Here is a 22,320-nt window from a genome sequence, read left to right on the forward strand (position 1 = left end):
ATGACTACAACAAGATCAGCTGATGCTTGTTTATGCTTTAAAGTATCTGGTAATTATTGAAATGTTTGAAAACTAGCCGAATATAAATTAGCGACTAACGAGTCCGAAGGGAACTAGTTATAGTCCACTACGAAAATTACAAGATCTTCATATACATAGATTGAATTATCTTAGAATTCTTGTAATGCTTAAAAACTAGCCAAATATAAATGTTCAACCAATTGTACCGAAAATCACTAGTTATGGACTATTTCGAAAAGTATAAGATCGTTTCATGATGCGTTTCGTTGCTTGAGTGTGTTAAAAATTTTAATATGATGAAATAAAATCAAATATATTAATTTTATAATAAATTTTCATCAAAATTTTTCATAAAATATATTCTTATAGAGAAATTTACTTACATTTTATTTATTAACATTTTTCTCCTTTTATTTTCAGGTATGCATCCAATGTTTTTCGTTAAAAAAAAGTACAGAACATTTTATTTACACACACTTCGATGCCATTTTAATGTAAGGTAAATAAAATACAATTTCAATATTTTTTCAAAAATCTTGAATTTTTAATATTTTCGAAAAAATTATAACTACGAAAAGAAATCTGATAGTTGATATTTTTAATAATATAAAATAATTTTACAACATTATAATTTTTAAATAAAATTTAATTTTTCTTTTATTTATTTAATTTGAATTTTTCCCTTAAAAAAATTCAAAAGTTTTTTATTTTTCCAAATCTTTTACATTATTTGCTTAACACTTACTTTTTCACGCCACTGTAACCCTCTTTATATAGAGACATATATCACTCGGCAAATTTCCTCTTGTAATACACTTTGTACACTTGTCTCACTCTAATCTTATTTATATTTTATGACGGCGGCGATTAGCTTAGTTACCTATCTACTAGACTTACATACGTGTCATATATGTATTTACCGACTAATATACAATGTTTATATATGTATGTTGCTTGTTCGCTTGTTGCTGCGCTACTTGAAAGCAAATTCTTGCGGGTAATTTTATTTTCTATTTATGGTGTTTGTTCCGTGCCATCAACTAAATCATTTCGAACTTAGCCAGCAGTCATATAAACAAATAATTTCGCTTGTTGCGTACAACAAAGAAAAATTACACTGAAACGTGTGTATATAGTTAGATATAAATGAGGTAGACAAGGTCGTTCAAGGCCTTCTCGGCGGCGACTATGTGAACGGTGGCAATGTGGTTTAGGAAATGCATACAGTGTTGGGGGAAAAATGTGCACTTACAATTTTTGAACCACTATTACATATCTGTAGTAGGCTGTCATGTGTATTAGGCGGATCCTGGAGCCTTACCACGGTAACGGTTGTCATTTATTTTATTTTGTTTTATTGTTTATTTTTTTATTATTTTTTTTTTTTTTATTTATTTTATTTTATTTTATTTTAATTATTTATTTTTTACTTATTTTGTTTACATTATTTTACTTATTTATTTTATTTAATTTTATTTTTTTTATTTATTTATTTTATTATTTATTTTGTTTTATTATACTTTATTTAATTTTTATTTTTTTCAATTCTTACCTTTCTAATTTTTCACTAAATTGTACTTCATCTAGCCTTTCCATTATCACTTCAACTCAATTCACATTTGGCAAGCAATTCCAATTTTTGCAAATTATCTAGAAAAATGTCGTAATTAAACAAACTTGTTATGTTTCGTTTTTTTTTGTTTTTTTTTTTTTGCTTTATATTTTGTTTTTAATGAGTTTCGTTTAGCAAATCAAAGCATTCAACCGCAACATGTGTCAAAAACAAAGCCAGTGACTCAACCAACCATGCCACAAATGTAGTTGTTTACTTGGTTAGTTAGCACAGCAACACGAGTAGCTGTTTGTCGGACGCGACGTATGAGTAATTAAATGTATTTATCTGTAGTCTATTTTCAGATATTATCTATGTGTACAGTTATTTTAGAAGTTTATTTTTTGCTTGCCATTACGTTAGTTAATATTTCATAGGTGTTGTGTAATTTAGTTAATTTTTTTTATACTCTCGCAGCAAAGTTGCTAAGAGAGGTACATATATCTGAAGGGGTATATCTGAATTTTTTTGAAAAGTAGGTTTGGCCCCACCCATCAATAAGTTTATTGAGAAAATCTCGCAAAACAATAAAGCTTTATAAACCAAACTTTCAGCAGTCACTTTCCTTATATACACATCATAAAAATAATTGAAATCGGATAATAACCACGCCCACCTCCCATACAAAGGTTAGGTTGAAAATTACTAAAATTGCTTTAATTCACTAACGCAAAACGCCAGAAACACTAAATTCTACAGAAGAAATGTCAGAAGGGATCTGCACTCAGAAGAAAAGAAAAGAAAAATGGGCGTGGCGTCGCTCACTTATGGATCAAAAAGCATATCTCAAAAACTAATCGACCGATTTCAATGAATAATATTTTCTTGACACCCTGATGACACGGATAGAAAATGGGCGAAATCGGTTCACATCCACGCCTGCTTCACATATAACTCAATTTTGAATTCCATTGGACTATAACTTTTCAAGGTCCCGTATAACGAACATAAAGCACTCAGTGGCCTTAGGGTAATTTTTCATCGAAAATATCGGTAAATCTCTCAGATATTTAATGTAATTCAGAAAAAATTATATTCTTCTACTAGTGTGGCTCTGTTTCAAAAATAATTCAAATCGGGTCATAACTTCCTCTAGCTCTCATATAGCTAATTATAGTTTTTGCACAAAGACGGTGGGCTTTATTCCGCATATATCAGTGAATATGTGAAATATCTTATCAAAATTAGGTGTGCATATGTTCTTGGATATAATTTGCCTTGGTGGTGAAAATGAGTGAAATCGGTTCAGGAATTACCTCAGCCCCTATATTCTATATATAATGATTTTCGTTATTCTTCTGAACTTTATGCCGAATATATGGGTCAAATTGTGTGTTATCTTAATAAAACTATATCAATAAATTGTGAGAGTAAATAAATATTCGATTCCATCCGAACATTTCCTACTTTTTTTTAATCATTTTTTTTTATTTTTCTTTTTTTTTCTTTTTCCATATTTTATTTTTTTCCATATTTTTATTTTCTTTTATATTTTTTAAATTCAAATTGTTAATATTATTATTATTTTCATTTAAAATTGTTTCAATATAATTATTGTAGTATTAAACTTGAAACAATAAAAGTAAATTTTATTTTTTTATGATTTTTTTTTATTTAAGAAATATTTTTTTATTATTTTTTTCCTTTACATATTTTAGTATTTTATACGTTTTTTTTTTCATTTTATTTTTTTATATAATTTTTTTTTGTTTTTAATTTTTTTTTTTATATATTTTTTTTTTTTTTCATTTTAAATTATTTTATGCCGCCAATCACCTTTCCTTTGACAATTTAACCATTTACTGCAGCACACACTTATCCAACGATATTACGAAATACTTTTTGGTCTTAATTAATGATTTGCCAATGCATTGCGTCGCACTTTACACAACATTAACGATGAAGCAGGGGAAAATTATAAAAAAGAAAAAAAAACACCAACTAACTTTACTTTCATTTTCATCACCAAAAATAATAAACAAAAAAATAAAATAAAATACAGTAAAAAACAATAGACCTCGAAAACTCGACACCAAATTTAATTTCCTGCTTTATGAGCACGAACGAATGCTTCAATGAGTCTTTTATGTGCATGAGCACGATTTATACAGCAGACAATAGCTGGAAGCAGTGTGCAAACATTACCATAATGCCACTACATGCCGCAAATAAAATACAACAATAACAACAACAATACGCATAAACACAACTACTAGTGTTGTGGGCTTTGTCTCTGACTGGCTGGCCGGACTGTCTACCTGTCAAAATCAGACGCAGGCATGCAATGATGGCACCCACTCGAAACCGTTGAATTGGAAATGCACAAAAAGAATATTGTCGCGGGCATGAGCGGGCGTAGTAATAGAAGAAGAAGCAGAAGAAGAATGAGAATTAATGAGTTACAAAATTTAAATTGTAAATTTGTCAACTTCCGTTTGGGTTTAAGAAAAGTGAGTGAGTGCGTGAATATATAATCTATGCTTAGTGGAGGTGTGTAAATGATTTTTGAAAGGGTTGCCGCATTAAAAAAAATAAATGAGAGAGTATAAAATGTGAGATAAATGCGACAGTAGGCGCAAAGCATGAAAAATCATTAATTAATTGCGCTGAAACGAAAGAAGGAAGTGTTTTAAATTATACAAGCAAGCATTTAAAACAAAAAAACTACAAACCGTCTATTTTGCACGAACCACACATGTGTCTAGGTGCCTATTACTTCCCCTTACCGTGTGAGGTCACACACAAAACACTCATTAACCGTCAGTGAAACCACAAGCGAAGTGCATTGCTTGAAAAAAAAGAACAGAAACAAAAACAAAAACGAAACTAAAATAAAATAAACGGCAAGACGTGACATGACTACTGATTATCATTATGAGTTTTTAAACGTTGCTACTATTTACTGTATATTATATACCATTACGTAGTGCCTAAGCATAGAATGCACACCATTCACCGCACACAAATTAAGTAATGAGTTCGCACTTCGAAATATTTAGTGGCTTAGCGTCTAAAGCGTGAATGCTTAATTATTGTTGCCAGCAAATAATATATTTAGTTTTAATGACTTCTTTCAACTAGCGGCATATAGCTGGAACAATTAAGATTTTTGTTTTATAATTACTTTAGTCTATTATATTTGCTGTTGTTTACTAACATACCGCGATGGTCAGCTGTTGAAGTTCGTAAAGTTGATTTTGCAAAGGTTAGTATATTAATTTTTTTTTTTAATGGTAAAAGATATAGTCAACTATAAAAGTGTGTATTTTCTGCAACTGTTATAATTTCTTATAGCCTTTTCGCACAGCCAAATTAATTGTATAATTAAAATTTTAATTGAGAAACCAGTTTTTGCCCTTCACACTACCGGCTACTCAATAACATAAGAAGATGGTAAGTTTCGGTTAATTAATCAATTCACTCCTGTGTGAAAAGGCTTTTAGGAAATAATTTTTTTTAAATAATTATTTTTTATAGTAAATTTGTGGCAACCCTTCTTGTAATTTTTTGATTTTGAATTTAAGCGTTTGCTTACAAAAAGGCTTAAAATTTTATGTTGGACTTAATTTGTTAAATTTTCGTATACAAAATCACGTGGTAACTCCACTAAAATTAACAAAAAAAAAAAAGCAAGGAAACTCGTTCGCCTTTTTCGGATTTGCTGTTATAAATCTTCATATAACATTTTCATAAATTTTATTTTTTGGTCCTTTCTAAAAAATATATGGCAACCCTGATTACTTATTTTTTAATTTAATTGTCCACAACTAATTTATAATTCAGTACTATCGTCTACATTATATAATTTCATTTCCACTCACTATCCTTTATATTTTTTATCTCAATTTTTTTAAGTGGTGGTAACTCTAATAAATATGTATAAATAATAATTCTCGACGAGTTTCACATATTTTATGCTCTTCTTGATTTCTTTCTGGTTATAATATAATAATTTCCAGTGAGAAATATCTGGAAACTCTAAAAATCAGCTGTCAGAATTCGTATTTGACCTTTATTTTTTATAATGAAACTGTTATTATTAATATTATGTGGAAACATATTTTTTTAAAACGACGTCAACCAATTTTTGTGGTAGTTGATATTTGCATTTTAAATTAAAAAAAATGGCTTTTTAATCTTCAAATCCAAAACAGGTGGCAACCTTAAAATTTATTTTATAAATTAATATTTTTTCCTACTTGTCTGAAGAATAATAAATTTTAGAGTTGTATGGCGCAACTTTTTCAAATGAAAATAGATGGCAACCCTGTTTCCATATAATATTAAATTAAATTAAAATTTTCAAATGAATTATATTATTATTCAATTCTATTTACCATTAAGTATCTATATTACCTTAAAAAATATTTTATAAAAAATTCCTATAAAAAATTGTCTGGCAACTCGGTTTAAAAAAAAAATGGGTTCAAATGCTATCCAAAGGTTAAATCTACTTACTATCAATAATTTTTTTTTTTTAATAATTAATGTTAAAAAAAATTGTAGCAACCCTATAACAGCTGGCTTACGTGTATGTGTATTTGTGTTGTGTATTTCCATATTATGCATTTTTGTTTTCCTTTCTCTGCATTCTCAAACGTCTTTCGTTATATTTTTCGTCACTCTCCATTTTTCTCTATTTTCAACGCATGCACTGCCTAGAGCTACAAGCGCCTAACGGTTATTTCTAGCAGCCATAACACATCAATGTACATTATTGCACGCGTTGTCCGTGCAGGTTCATAAATATAACGGTATAGCATATTTTAAACAACAAACATATTTGTATACATGCGTACACGTTCACCTCATCGCTGATTCATCGATTACCACATACTAAATGATTGTCATTAACGTGTTATTATTTTCATTATGCCTCTTGTAATAATTTTTTTTTAATGTATTTATTAACAGTCAGCAACTGTGATTGGTCAATGTCTGTAATTATGCCTCTACTAGCATTGACTGTACTCAAACATACGCGTACGTAGAAGGCAAAAAGGCAGTTAAAAGCTCATTATGGTGCGCTCGCTAGCATTAAATGCAGCGCTGTAGGTTAATGATTTTACAGCGATTTGTAGGTCGACTAATTATTTTCATACTGTAAAATTGAAAGTTTTCCGAATGTGACTGATTAGGCAGTTTTTTTCTGTTGTACTAAATCCGCTTTAAATGTGAGTTGGTATTTTTACGATGAAATTTTAAAGAAAAATTAACGAATTTTAAACAAAAGAAAAACAAATTTATTTTTAAAAATTAATACTTGAACGAAATAATTAATTTTTTTAAATTTTTTGGAAAATTAAAATTTTTTTATATTTGGGAATTTATTATTTTTTAATTAAATTAATTTATATTTTTAAATAAATTAATTTTATTCGCAATTGTTTGTTTTTAATTTTTTTTCTAATTTTTTATTATTATTTTTGAAAGTATTATTTTTTTAATTTTGTATTTATTTTTGGAAATTTTTTTTATATAAAAAATTATTATTTTTTAACCATTTTTTTATATTTCTTTTATTTTTTATTAATATATATTTTTTTTAATTTTATTTATTTAATTTTTTTTTATGTTGTAAATTTTGATTCAATTTTTTTGCTTTTTTTCTATTTTATTTTAAAATAATAAATAAATAATAAATATTTCCGTTCACATTTTTTCTCCCGTCAGCTGTACTCTGTCTAAGGTTTTATCAACTAATTTTATTTTAATTTCACGTCAACAATTATGTCTTGTATACTTTTGTTGCACAAACATCATATTTCAGCAGCTTCTTTTCCACTCATTCCTTTCTTACTTTTTGTATTCATAAAATTTCCTAAGCACACTTAGCGCTCTTAACTACACTACACACGCCGAGGATGTTTACACAGCCATACACACACGCTCAATGCGTTTCGCATGCTTCTCGTGCAAATCTCCTAACAAGCTTCAAATCAGCTGTATTCACAAGAAATCTTATTATTGTTACTGCTCTATGATTAATTCCAGGAAATGTGCTACAATTTCATACAAACCAAACAAAGTTAGAAAAAAACTGTAGTGAAAAAAATCGCTTAAAATAACAAATTAATATTTTGCTTGTTTACCTAACGCCACATGCGCTTTCAGTCAGCAATTTGCTGGAAAAATAAACGAGTGAGTCTAAAGAGATTGAAATTGGTATGAAAAAAATTCGATAGTGAAAGAACAGCAAACAAACTGATATAGAAAATCACTTTCATTATTTTACTTTGAGAATTTTTTTGCAAAAACTATTTATTAAATACTTTTGTGGCAACCCTATTTTCTTTTCTATCTTATTGAAAACTATTAGCATTTATTTGTTACCGAATTGCCAAGGGATTTATTTTTAGAGTATATAAACTATATAATCTGCTTATTTAAAATTAAATTACGGATAATAATTTTATGTGGCAACCCTAAAATTAAGAAAAATGCTTTAAATATGTGTAAATTTTTTTTGTTGATTTTTAATAAATTTAATTTTTCAAAAATAATTTCTTAATCAGTTTTCCATTTCCAAATTCATACTACACTACTCAATCTGTTTTTGATTTATAAATTAAATTAAATTGAATGCGAAATTAATTATGATGAATTCGTAAAATTGCTTTTAAGCTGCAAAAATAAATTCACAATTTCCACATGCAAATTAAATTTTATTCATACAAATGTTTGCATTCTTATATTATTTTGGTTATTTTTTCATCCAAACATTCATTCATTTATCTCACATGTTTCGGTGCAAATTTTGTTTATGTTTTCCCCCTTTTGTTTGACATGACTTATTTGCCTTGTGGTGTTGTTATTATTTACCGCTGACGTGCCACATAAACTGCGTGCCAAAATTCTATGTTTATAGTCCAGCTATTTTTCATTCGTAAGAACAAAAAAAAAAAAAACTATTTATGCAACAATATTGCATGCACGGAAATGTGATTGACTCGAAATGTGTGTGCGTACAAGTTTAGGAAATTTGAAATTGTGGAAAATTGAAATAAAATAATTTAAACACAAAAATTGCATAAAATAAAATTAAAACAAAAGATGTTTTAAAATATTTCAAAAAACTATATTTATTTTAACAATTTAATTTTAATAATTTATATAAATTAAATTAAATTTTAATAATTTATTTCATCAAAGTTTATTTGGATTATTTTTTTTTTCAAAATCATCTAATTAAAAAAAAAATAAATTCAAAAGAACTTATTTTTATTTTGTTCGTTTTTTTTATTATAATTTTTAATTCTATTATAATTATTTTTTTTCTTTATTTTGTATTTTTTAATTTTTTAGATTTTATTATTTTTTGTTTAATTTTTACAAGTTAATAATTTTTAATTTAAATAAGATAAAAAAAAATTATTATTTTTTAATATTTTTTTTTTAATTTAATTTAATTTATAAAATTTTATTTGGATTCTTTTTTTTTATTATAATTTTTGGTTTGAATTAATTTTTTTTCTTAATCATATATTTTTTAAAAAATTTATTTTTGAAATTTTTATAACTATTTTTTATCAATTTTATGTTTTATTAGGTTTGAAAAAAATATATATACATATTTTTAATTTAAATAAAATGAAAAAAATTCTATAGGAAGAGCTTCGTATTGGGTATAAAATTTTAATTAATATTTTTTCTATAAATAACATTTTTGAAGAAATTTATATAAATCTATAATATAAAAATGAATCGCAAAATGTGTTGCTAAGCGCATAACTCGAGAACCGCTGAACCGATTTCGCAAATTCTTTGTTTAGAATGTTTTTAGAGGTACCGGGATGGTTCTTACGGAGAGAAAAATTAGAAAAATTGCCTGAAAAAGTCTTAAATCCACAATTTCCCTAATCACCCATACAAACAATTTGTGTCGTTATCTTGAAAAAAGTCGAGAAGGACCAAACCGATCTGGCCAATTTTAGTTTTGAAATATTTATGGAAGGCCAGGGAAGGATTAGAAAGTAAGTATATATCGAAAAATTGAGAGAAAGATAACAAGAAGATGATTTTATTTGAATTGACAACAAGATTATAAAAAATAACACAAAACAAAAAATAATAATATTTTGAAAGTTGTCATTGTTGCTTTGTTAAAATATTTTTTGCATTGTTCAATTGTATAAGGCTGTGTCGATAACCCAAAACAATTTTTAACAAGTAGGGAAAGGCAACCGAACATTTTATACTCTCGCAATTTATTGATGTAATTTAACTACACATATGACATATGAAATAAAGTCCACTAGAATAACGAAAATCATCATATATAATACATGTGGGTTGAGGTAATTCCTGAACCGATTTCACTCATTTTCAACGCCAAGTTATATTGGGAATAGGGGCAACTTGGCACCTATTAGTAGGCAGACAAACGGCAATTCGGCCTTGAAATTCCTCCTACATTGCAAATCAACGAAACACCAGTCTGCAAAATCGCCAAAAAAAGAGCTATAAAGAAGATATTCCAGATATTCAAGTCGCTGGAGGTACTGCACAGGACTTTAAAAGATTCACGCGACAACGAAAATATTTTTGGTGAAGCCATGATTCTGTTGGCAGGTGATTTTCGCCAGACTATTCCTGGATCAACTGTTGCTGACGAACTAATCACATTCCTAAAATCATATAATTTGTGGCGACACATAAAGAATCGCCAATTAACAACTAACATATGAGTGTTTTTGCAGCAATATCAAATTGCGATTGTTGAAGTAGTTGGCAGTTGGATTAATAGTATTCCCAACAGATTTCTGTCACTTCATTGACTCGAAAGAGAAGTTTTCCTGACATGAAACCTCAATATGATAACCATAAATGACTGATTGAATGACCTATATTGGTGGTAAAAAAACAAAGATATCAATGATCTTAATGCGACAATTTAGAATTTCGATCCAAGAGAGTTGACACAGCTACCAACCAGGATGACGTATTCAATTATCCCACAGACTATTTTAAATTGCTGGACTATCCCCACTCACTTGCAATTAAAAGTAGTAAAGTAGCTGCGTAACATAAATCAACATCAAACTTTGTAAAAGAACAAGACTGGCTGTGAAGAAGGTAATCGATATCGTCACCAAAGCCAAGATTAAGCCAACTATGAAATTTGGCATTTGTTACTTTCTCCATTATACGATTTAAAAAATCAAAGTTTTACAAATTATAATGATTTACGCTTAACACAGATCTACAATAATGTCTATCAATCATTTTAAAATTTATCGGCTATAACGTTTTCGTCTTTATTCGTACGATTTTTTCTCTGTATTGTAAGATTTACTAATTTAATGTATACCTTAGCCACAAAAACGTGTGGCAGGGTCTGCTAGTATATATATATATATATGTATATATATTTATTATATTTTATCATAATAATATTCCCTTACAGACATATCTTTCAACTTCATTCCAACTTAACCCCAATTGTCTTTTCGTATACTCTACTCCACTGACATCATTTTTAATCTTTTTCATATCTTTAATGCTTTCAAATATATATCTCTATATACATCTCTGTACGTGTATATAAAATAAACATTTATCTAAGTTACAATAAAATCAACAATTAATGACTACCGAGAAAAATGCTACACACGACAATTCTTTTCTCTCTACTCACGTAATCACATGTCGCTCATACGCACTGGTGCCACCTTGCAGTTTACTGCACAACCATGCACTCGCAGCTCTATTTGAACATTTTTCTGCGTAATTCTGTTGCGCTGTTTCGCTTTTCAGCGTAAAAGTGGCATTAAACGCCAGCAATTAATGCGTAAATGCATACACGACACAACGTTGCCCCGCTTCGTCTCCCCTTCATTGCATTTTCTCGTTTTATTATTGCGTTTTTATTTGCTTTTATACTTTAGTTTATTTCTTTTTTTCTTAATTTTTTTATTTATTTCTTTTTTGAATTTTTTCCATTTCGTTTTTCTTATTTTCACCCACATCGTCATCGCTGGCATATTTATCTCACTAAACTCATTCGTACATATGTGCAATTGAAAAGTATGCGGAATTAATTCTATCTGCCTTCATCTGTTTGCAATTTGCCAACGTCTGGGGCATGCTGATCGCTCACGTCTTTTCACAAAACATTCAACATCGCTGTCATCTCGAGTTTATCGCTTGGCATTTGTTTATTTCTTGCATAGCTTTATTTTCGTTTTGGCTTTTTTTCATTTTCCTCATGTGTGCTAGTGCAGCCGCTGGCGGCGTCGGCTGTCTTCATAGCTTTGCTTTTGCTACTAAGTAGTTTTGCCATTTTTAATTTATCACTTTTGTTTATCATGTTTGCGCATTATTTTCTTTGCTATTTGAGTTGTGCTTCATCTAGTTTTGATGTGAAATTTTCTTTGTGCCATTGCACCTTTTAATCCATTTTGAATTTTTTCTATTAATTAATTTTTTTATTTGCTTTTCTTTTTGATTTTTACTTTGTTTAAATTTTTTTTTTTTAATTCTATTTATCTCCCTTTTATAGTTTTATTATTTTTTTTGCATATTTTTATTTATTTTCTTTTGTTTTTCTCTTCTATTTACATTAAGCTGCTACCTTCGGCGCCAGTTTTCTCATTTTACACATTTTTCCCCTTAAATCATTGGCGTTTTCCCCTCCACTGTGTATCGAAAAATTCACAATTATTCGCTTAAATCCTAAACGTAATCGTTTATATTTAGCTCTTACTTGTTACACGTGTAAATTGGCATGTAATGTGTGCGATTTAATTGTGCTGATTTATTCGATTATTAAAAATGTTGAAAATTGGCTTAAAGCGAATTAATTTCACATTCGTTCATACATTTTTATGTATTTATATTTCACCAAAAATTTTGTATGAATCACGCAGTAAATAGGGGTTTAAAAATGAAAATAATCGCGGTCTGTGGGGATTCACAAATCCGCATGTTGAGTTGAATAACACAAAAAGTGATTTTCAGAAAAGTCATAACAAGAAAATTATTTTGGGAAATATTTTTTGTGTAAATATTTGTTCAATAGAATGCCATATTTTAAAATATGTGGTAAATGGTATTAAAAATGACAATGGTATTAAAAATATACAAACTTGATTTTTTTATTTAGAAATATATTATTTAAAAATATAAATATTTGAAGAATATAAATAATATGAGTGGTTCCAAGCTCAGGCTAGTATATTTACGTATTATCAAATTCCGCCGCAATGTAGGCCACATTTTCTATGCAATTATATCAAAGCGCCTGAATGTAGGCAACAAGTATTGTAATACGTTTCATTATACAGAAATTATTTCTCTAGGTACCTGAACTCTTTTTTATGTAGAAAATGTTAAAACATTCATAATAAATCAATTTCAAATAAATTAATTTAAGAGTAATTAATAATACTTATATTTTCTTTTGGATATTCTAAATCCAAAACTAATTCGATGTCGCACAGCTGACTTAATTTAAAGACTAACTTAATTAAGGAAGGTCTTTTCAAACCTGTTACCTCTGATTACATGACTAAAAAACTTCTTGTATAGTTGTCATTTGAGGTGTTCCACAAGTTCATAAATTTTAAACAGAGTAGCGAGACTGCTCTCACTCTTCTCCCTAACTACACTTCCTTCTTGTCAAGCTGCTGTTAAAGTGACGGCCTGTTTAAAAATACTCTATTTACTTCAATCTCATGTGACAGCTGTCAGCTTTAACATACTGAGGCCTATTCGATTTCAATACAATAATAACGCGCTCACTTTTATAGCAATTATACAGCATACGAGCGCGTGTGTCAATAAAACACGATTGAATTGGCAGACGGCATGCAACTCAATGTCAGGGACAATTAAATATGGCATAGCAATAACAATAATAATTTCAAGCAATAAAACCATAAATTGTAATAAAAGCTGGAATTTAAGTAAATAAAAATTACTTGGCGACTGGACAAAGAGTAAATAAATTGGAAAGAAAATTTAATGGAAGTGTAAATAAGAATCGGAGTTCAAAAAAATAATGAAATAAAATTAAATAAATTAAAATAAAATAAAATAAAATAAAATCAAAATAAATTAAAAAAAAATAAAATAAAATAAAAATAAAATAAAATAAAATAAAATAAAATAAAGTAAAATAAAATAAAAATAAATAAAAATAAAATAAAGTAAAATAAAATAAATTAAAATAAAATAAAGTAAAGTAAAGTAAAGTAAAGTAAAGTAAATTAAAGTAAAGTAAAATAAAATAAAATAAAATAAAATAAAGTAAAATAAAAAAATAAAAATTAAATTAAAATAAAATGAAATAATTAATAATAAAAATCATATTCTCTCAATCAATTATATTCGATATCAATTTCCAACGTGAAAATATAGCTGTAACATGTAAATAATAAATACTAGCACTACAACAACAAAAAAATGTCATCAAGCCTGTAAAAGGCTGTCTGGTATTATAAACTGAATAAATAAATAGTATATATGCGCTGTCCAAATAATCATACAAGAGCATAAACAATGAGAGCAAATAGTAAAAATAATAAAAATAAAATTAAACAAAAAATGGCAGCATAAAAACCTGCCAAAAGCTCACAAACTGTCATTTCGCAGCGCGCTTTTCGCCAAAGGATATGGCATTGAGAGGACCACCGACTGTGCACTTGCTTGTCCCTACAATGACAGCCGCGCACGGGGTGGTATTTGTTGTGAGTGAGTAAGTCAACAGGGCGCCAATGAATTTGTACAACTCGCTCATTTTTTGCATTTCTACCGTTAAAAGACTGCATGCAAAGCAGAAAGTTTGAGTGATTGGTTGCCATTGCAACACAGACGCCTGTGAGGTGCAGTGGAGGAAATGACGGAGGAATCAATGAAGTGAGACGGAGTGGCGTAAAAAGCATGCAAGCGAATGTTAATAAATTAAATAAATTCACTGATGGCAGCAAAGCTAAAAGCATAAGAAGAGCGCAAAAAAGTGTACACAGCTGAGTTAAAATGATTGAAAAGCTGAATTACAGGCTTTTAATTATTATAAGTTCGCTTGCCATTCGCAGAAAGCGCAAATGGTGGCGTACGGGGAATTAGCGCGACGCATAACTCTTATTAAATAAGCTAAGTCACAGACCAAAGTATTGCCTGTATTAATTACTCATACGCCTCGCATGCCGCCAATGCGTCAAGCATGGGTTAATGCAATTACGCTAATTCTGTAGTAAATTGCAGAGTAGGCGACGCAATTATTAATGATGCGTTGTGGAAAGCCTTTTTTATACACTTTGATGAAATCAGCAAATCGTCTGGAGCTTTTTTGTGGAAATAACTTTTTGATAAATGGATGAAAAAGTGGTTCTCTATCAATTGTAACAAAAAACACCTCATTTCTTAATTGTTTAACAATTTCTGAAAAAATAAGTTTTTAAAGTTAAAGTTCTTAGAAACTTGCATGTTCTCAGTAATAACAGTTCTAATTAGTAGCTCCACTTTAGAAATTTAAATCTAGTTAATCAATCTTAATAGCTAATTGATTAATTAATATTAATTTTTAACTGAATTTTAATCGACTTGAAAATCAAATGCAACTCTGCGACAAAGGCGTACGATGTACGTTATTTGCCTGCGATTGGCTGATTTTTTTGTTAAAAAAAAACTATGGTAGATGTCACTGCTAAAAATAGCAATCAGCTGATGAAACTTACCACCTTCTTATGAAAAGCAAAAACAAAAATGTATAACAGCTGATCGGTTATCGAGTAGCCTGCAATATAAAAGGCAGAAAAGCGTTTCTCAATCAAAAGTTTAATTGGTCAATTAATTTGGCTGTGTGAAAAGGCTGACTTATTAATCATAATTAAGTCATTAACATGTACTTTTAAGATACTTTAAAGTATTTTTTATATTTTTATTAGTGGTATTATTGGTTAAATTTGATTATTCAGTTAATTCCTTCCCGAATACTTTAATTTAAATTTTGTTTTCAATGATTATTCTTCACTTAAATCAGTGATATCATAAGATTGACTAAAATTGGTGACTGTAATTAATCAGTCAATCCGTGCTTGGATTACTCATAACTAATTGACAGAGTTTTTTAATTTTTTTAAGTTTGTTTAAAATGTTGATTCTTTCATTTCTTGTAAAAATATAATTAATGCATTTATTATTTTTAGTAAATATTTTAGTGTTTTTTCTAACTATTTTTAACAGATAATTTTCTTATTATTATTTTTTAAATTTTTTTAATAAATAATTTTTTTTTATATATAGTTTTTATTTTTTTTTTTTTTTAATTTATTATCTATTCTCGATAACTGTTGATTATTTGTGTGTATTTTTATACTCTCGCAACAAAGAGAGTATTATAGTTTTGTTCACATAACGGTTGTTTGTAACACCCAAAACTAAACGAGTTGGATATAGGATTATATATACCAAAGTGATCAGGGTGAAGAGCGGAGTTCAAATCCGGATGTCTGTCCGTCCGTCCGTCTGTGATGAAACTTGGCAAACTTATTTCTTGGCAATATAGGAAGGTTGAAAATGAGTAAAATCGGACCACTGCCACGCCCACAAAAAGGCGAAAACCGAAAACTTATTTCTTGGCAATATAGGAAGGTTGAAAATGAGCAAAATCGGACCACTGCCACGCCCACAAAAAGGTGAAAACCGAAAACACAAAGTGCCATAACTAAGCCATAAATAAAGCTATGGAAATAAAATTTGGTACGAAGGATCGCACTATGAAGGGGCATATTTGGATGTAATTCTTTCGCGGAGGTGGGCGTGGCCCCGCCCCCAAATATGTTTTTTGTACATATCTCGCAAACCAATAGAGCTATATAAACCAAACTTTCTGCAGTTGTTTTTTAGCACTTCCTAATGCAGTCCAAAAGTGAAAGAAATGGGATCATAACCACGCCCACCTCCCATACAAAGGTTAGATTGAAAATTACTACAAGTGGGTTAACTCACTAACGAAAAACGCCAGAAACACTAAATTTCACATAAGAAATGGCAGGTGGAAGCTGCCCTTACAAAATGTAAAATGGGCATGGCGTCGCCCACTTATGGGTCAAAAACTATACCTCAGGAACTACTCGACCGATTTCAATGAAACTTGGTTTGTAATAGTTTCCTTACATCCCAATTATATGCTGTGAAAAATAAAAAAAAGCCAAATCGCTTCACAACCACGCCTACTTCCTATATACCAGAACTTTGAAGACGATCTGAATCGTTTACATTACAATATATAAAGTAAGCACTAGTGAAGATATCGATGCAGAACTTTGCACAAATACTACCTTAATAGTGTGGCAGCCCCATTCTAAAAGTCGCCGAAATTGGACCATAGGTTTTTAAGGCCCCATATCGAACATGAGGACCTCGGTGCTTCTAACTTAATATTAGGGTTTCCAACTTTATACAATATATATGACGAATATGTGGGTCAAATTGTGTATTATATAATATTAATAAAGTTAAATAAATAAATTGCGAGAGTATAAAATGTTCGGTTACACCCGAACTTAGTCCTTCCTAACTTGTTTATATTTTTTTATTTGCTTATATTTTATTTGTTTTTATTTTATTTCTATATATTTAAAACATATTAATATTCGGCTTTAAACCGATTTTGCACTAATCAAACATTATACTTGTATACAAAGCACTTATTTGCGCCTCAATAAATCATTTATTATTACTCATATCATATCGGCCAACACAATATTTATAGCGAAATGGCGCCCCCACCTTTGCCAACTGCTAGTTAATTGAACAAACACCGACGCTTTTCAGACAACAAATGCTTCTAAAGTGCAAACAAACATACATACAAACAAAGAGTATATATCATACATAAGTGGATACATAGGTGACAGTTTATTTTTTATTGTTATTATTTTATTTTTTTTTTGTTTTATTTTCTTTGTTTTATTTTATTTTTTTTTGTTTTATTATTTATTTTGTTTTTGTTTACAATTTTGCACAATTGACATTCGGTTTAAATTCACCGTGAGTTCCAGCGAAAAGCTCATCGATTGTCACATATACATATTGATGGCTGTATCCATATGAACTGAGCTTCAACGGCCTTCTATCGAGCACGTCAACGTACTCGGTGCAAACAAATAAAATATCCAGTAGATATAAGCTTGCAAGCGCAAACAAATATGTGTAATAATCATACAAACATATAGACAATATATATTTCTAACTGTGAAAACAAAGAAACTGCTTATCGTCAAGTGAGTTGTAATGATAATGGGAACGCCTGTTTTCCGGCGAAAACTATAATGAACTTGAACTTTTTTTCACACTCAAGTTTATGGCCATGTTTTTGTGCGTTAATATATAGTTATGCAAAGGTAAATATAGATAAACATACATATAGCATACAATGCTTTGCGGTAGTGGAAATTTAGTTTAAAGCTCTGGCCGCCAGTGCGTATGAGTGATAAGCGCGCTGATAAGCGTTTCGCGCTGTTATGAGCTTCATATTATGTTGCGTGCGTTTTCATTTATGCTGTTTTATTTTTATATACTCATTTATAGTGCTTCTAAATATATATTTATTTACCCCAACAACTACACTTATATTTACATTAAACTCCAGCTTGTGCAATTAACCATGCGTTGTTGTTGCTTTTACTTACTGTTAAGCTTTATCTCGCTTATAGCTTGCGTTTAATAACATACAAATATTTATACTCTCGCAACCTGTTGCACAGAGTATCATAGTTTTGTTCACATAACGGTTGTTTGTGTCACCAAGAAATATAAGAGTTAGATATGGGGTTATATATACATAAATGATCAGGATGACGAGTAGATTTGAAATCCGGATGTCTGTCCGTCCGTCTGTCCGTCTGTCCGTGCAAGCGATAACTTGAGTAAAAATTAAGATATCTTAATGAAACTTGGAACACATGTTCCTTGGCAACCTGAGGAGGTTGCTTTCGAAAATGAGCAAAATCGGTCCACTGTCACGCCCACAAAATGGAGGAAACCGAAAACCTATACAGTGTCATAACTAAGCCATAAATAAAGTTATGAAAATGAAATTTGGAACATAGGATCCCATTAGGGAGGGGCACATTTGGATGTAATTTTTTTGGAAAAGTGGGCGAGACCCCGCCCTCAAATAAGTTTTTTTTTGTATATAACTCGCAAACCAATAAAGCTATATAAGCCAAACTTTCTGCAGTCGTTTCTTTTAGCCATTTCCTTATACAGTCCAAAAATGAAAGAAATCGGATAATAACCACGCCCACCTCCCATACAAAGGTTAGGTTGAAAATTTCTAAAAGTGCGTTCACTCACTAACGAAAAAGGTCAGAAACACCAAATTTTACATAAGAAATGGCAGAAGGAAGCGGCACTGAGATTTTTTTACAAAATAGAAAATGGGCGTAGCGCCGCCCACTTATGGGTCAAAAACCAAATCTCAAGAACTATTCGACCAATTTCAATGAAATTCGGTATATAACACTTTCTTGACACCCTGATGACACGGGTGGAATATGGGCGAAATCGGTTCACAACTACGTCTACTTCCCATATAACCCAATTTTGAATTCCATCTGATTCGTTCGCTTTATAATGTATTCATAAGGAACCAATGAAGCTAGCGGAATAAAACTTTACACAAATACTGTATTTGAGCTGTGACATCACTTGTGGAAAAATTGTCAAAATCGGACCATGACTTTTCAAGGCCCCTGATATCAAACATGAAGAACTCAGTGCCTAAGGTTAATTTTTCACCGAAAATATAGGTAAATCCCTCAGATATTTTAATGTAATTCATTCCCTCTGAATTTTTTTCTTATAACAGTTCTCTCTGTACCTGAAATGGTAAAAATCGGGTCATAACTTCCCCCAGATCCTATATACCTAATTATAAGTAATATTAAATTAAGTAATCTTATAGTCTTCGATACATTGTATCTTGGTGGTGAAAACGAGTGAAATCGGTTTAGGAATTACCTCAGTCCCCATATACTATTTATGATGATTTTCGTTATTCTATTGAACTTTATGCCGAATATATGGGTCGAATTATGTTGTCTTTATAAAATTACATCAATAAATTGCGAGAGTATAAAATGTTCGGTTACACCCGAACTTAGCCCTTCCTTACTTGTTTCATTATAAATCTGTCATTACTTACACGCTTTGTTGCTGTTGCTGTGCATGTAACTCTGTCATAATAGCGCTATCTTGACGCCCACTGGCCTTTGTGCTGCGTATCGAAGTCCAATAAATTGTATTTATGTGAAAGTGACTGTGTGTACAACAAAGCTAAATTTTATCAGACAATTGTCTCTCTTCATATACATATTTATAAGCACATAAATACTATCTATCATTGGAAATCGAAACAATTTTAATCGCTGCTGTCCCGTGTGTGATAAGCGAAAAACCCCGCGCTAAAAGCAAACGAAATGTTTTATTAATTACTTTATTTGTTTATTATTTGTTTTATTTTTCTTTGTTTTTTTTCTCTCTTTTCTCTTGTTTTTATTGTACTCTTTTCTTTAGTACATGTATTTATGTTTAGTCCGACTGCCTAAGCCACATAAGTGCCAGTGATAACGCTGTGTTCGCTGATAAGATTGCGTTGGCGTACTAGCTGGTTTTTGCTGTTGGCTTTTTTGTTGCTACAACGTTCGTTTCATAATTTTGCTTAGCTAATTTATTTTATTTATTTTTTCCTGATAGCAAGCGTTTATAATATTAACTAATCATTGCGTATATTAACTTTTATACTTGGTGCTTGAAAATCACTCGCTGTACGGAGTATATTCGCTAGTAATAAGAAGGTGCTGTGCATATAATTGTGTACAGTTAGTCTTAAAATATATATGTATGGATATATTTTAAATTTTATGTCTCCACTATTTTATATTAATTTATTTTAATTAAAATATTTTCTGAAGCACGAGTTTTAACATAATATTCTATTCTCTATATTTACAGGTAAGCGAATATCAACACAATACTGACATTAGTGCCTTAAGGTAATAATAGAAACTATAGTAATTGATTAGATTAACTCTAAAGCACTTAATTGTGACAATTTCTCAATATTTTTTACAATATTTGTTTAAAATATTTAAAAGCTTGAAGATTTCTTTAATAACACTCGTGGACAAATTAATTCTACTTCTATTATATTCACTCTGAAATCTAGATAAACGTCCAGTACTAAATCGGTGCACAATATTACTCTCATCTCCACAGAGAAGTGGGGACCAGATGAACATAAACACAGAGCTAAGCATCTAGACGGACTAACTAGATCACTGCAGTGAATATTACTGCAATCGAAGAAAGCCTGTCTCGTTTTGACAGAATAAATAAGACCGGGCTACAACAATATTCATATTTACAAACAACCAAGCAGTCTCAAAAGATTTCCTCTAAAATATTATACTAAAATAATTGATTAAGTTATTAGTGGGACTAGTTTCCTATTTTCTGATACACCTGCAATGACTTCTAGGAAACTGTAGAGCAGAAGAACTTGCCAGATTTGGCACAACCTTAAAATTAGATTCCAATAAAATGGAATTTTATACGCCTCTGACCACATGAGGACACTTAAATTCATAAATATTTCATAGATTCCTGTGGAAACAACCTCAGACTTTCTCAACAAGCTGACAAACGTGGACTGAATGGAATAAGAGTCGTACATTCCGAATTAAAAAAAAATATAAGAACTCTAACAGGAGTGGTAAAAAAACACTGTCTGAATGGAAGATACGCCTTTAGACTGAGGATACAATACAATGACTACTGTAGAAGGTGCCGCGAAGTAGAAGAAGAAGAATACAGTAATCCCCGTTTAAGACCCTTCTTTACATAGTCTTCCATGAGACACTTATGCAGGAAAGGCACTTAAATGAATCCTGCTTAAGCTGTATTACAGTTCCGGTGGTTTCACAATATACCTCCTAAAGGTCTGGGTCGTCATCCCACATCCACTATACTTATATACCTACCTATGGACTATTGTTTGCCTTATTTTTCACGATACTTGCAACTGAAATCACTTATTTTCGACAAATTGAAAAAAATAACGTTTTATAGTCTTTTCGCACAGGAGTTAATTGATCGATTAAATCGCTGAGTTAGATCGATTTACCATACAAAATAAAAATCTCATATTTTTACATTACTTTTTTTGATAGAATTTTAATCGAGTTAAAAATGTTGTAAATTTGACTGCATTTATGGATAAAATAACAGTAATGCAACTCGACTGTAGATCTCGCTGCTGAAAGCAATGATTGTGGTTATTGAAAAAATAGCAATTAGCTGTTGAAACTTACCAACTTCTTATGAAAAGCAAAAACAAAAATGTATAACAGCTTATCGTTTATCGAGTAGCCGGCAATGCGAAGGGCATAAACTGGTTTCTCAATTAAAATTTAAATTGATCAATTAATTTGGGTGTGCGAAAAGGCTATTAGAAAAGTAGGAAAGAAATCAAAACATTTTCGTGCATATTTTTCAATGTTCTATAACATTATGTGAATCCAATTTTATATAAACGGGTATAAAATTAATTTTTGGTGTTATTTTCCCCACACTCACATCAAATCTTCTTCTTATCACTCAGTTTACAACTATTTCACACAATTTTCACTCACTTCTCCCAATAATATGTTGTTGTGTTCGATATAATGCTCCGTATA

The 22,320-nt window shown here is 29.8% G+C and overlaps 1 protein-coding gene across 6 annotated transcripts in view; it reads left to right on the forward strand.

The window, feature by feature from the left end:
* The window catches only part of LOC105218156 (EEIG family member 2), a 151,155-nt gene that overhangs the window by 63,252 nt on the left and 65,583 nt on the right, over positions 1-22,320 (forward strand). The gene's annotated exons all lie outside the window — the stretch shown is intronic.

The sequence above is a fragment of the Zeugodacus cucurbitae genome, chromosome 3 (assembly GCF_028554725.1).
Source record: "Zeugodacus cucurbitae isolate PBARC_wt_2022May chromosome 3, idZeuCucr1.2, whole genome shotgun sequence".
In the NCBI taxonomy this organism is placed as follows: domain Eukaryota; kingdom Metazoa; phylum Arthropoda; class Insecta; order Diptera; family Tephritidae; genus Zeugodacus; species Zeugodacus cucurbitae.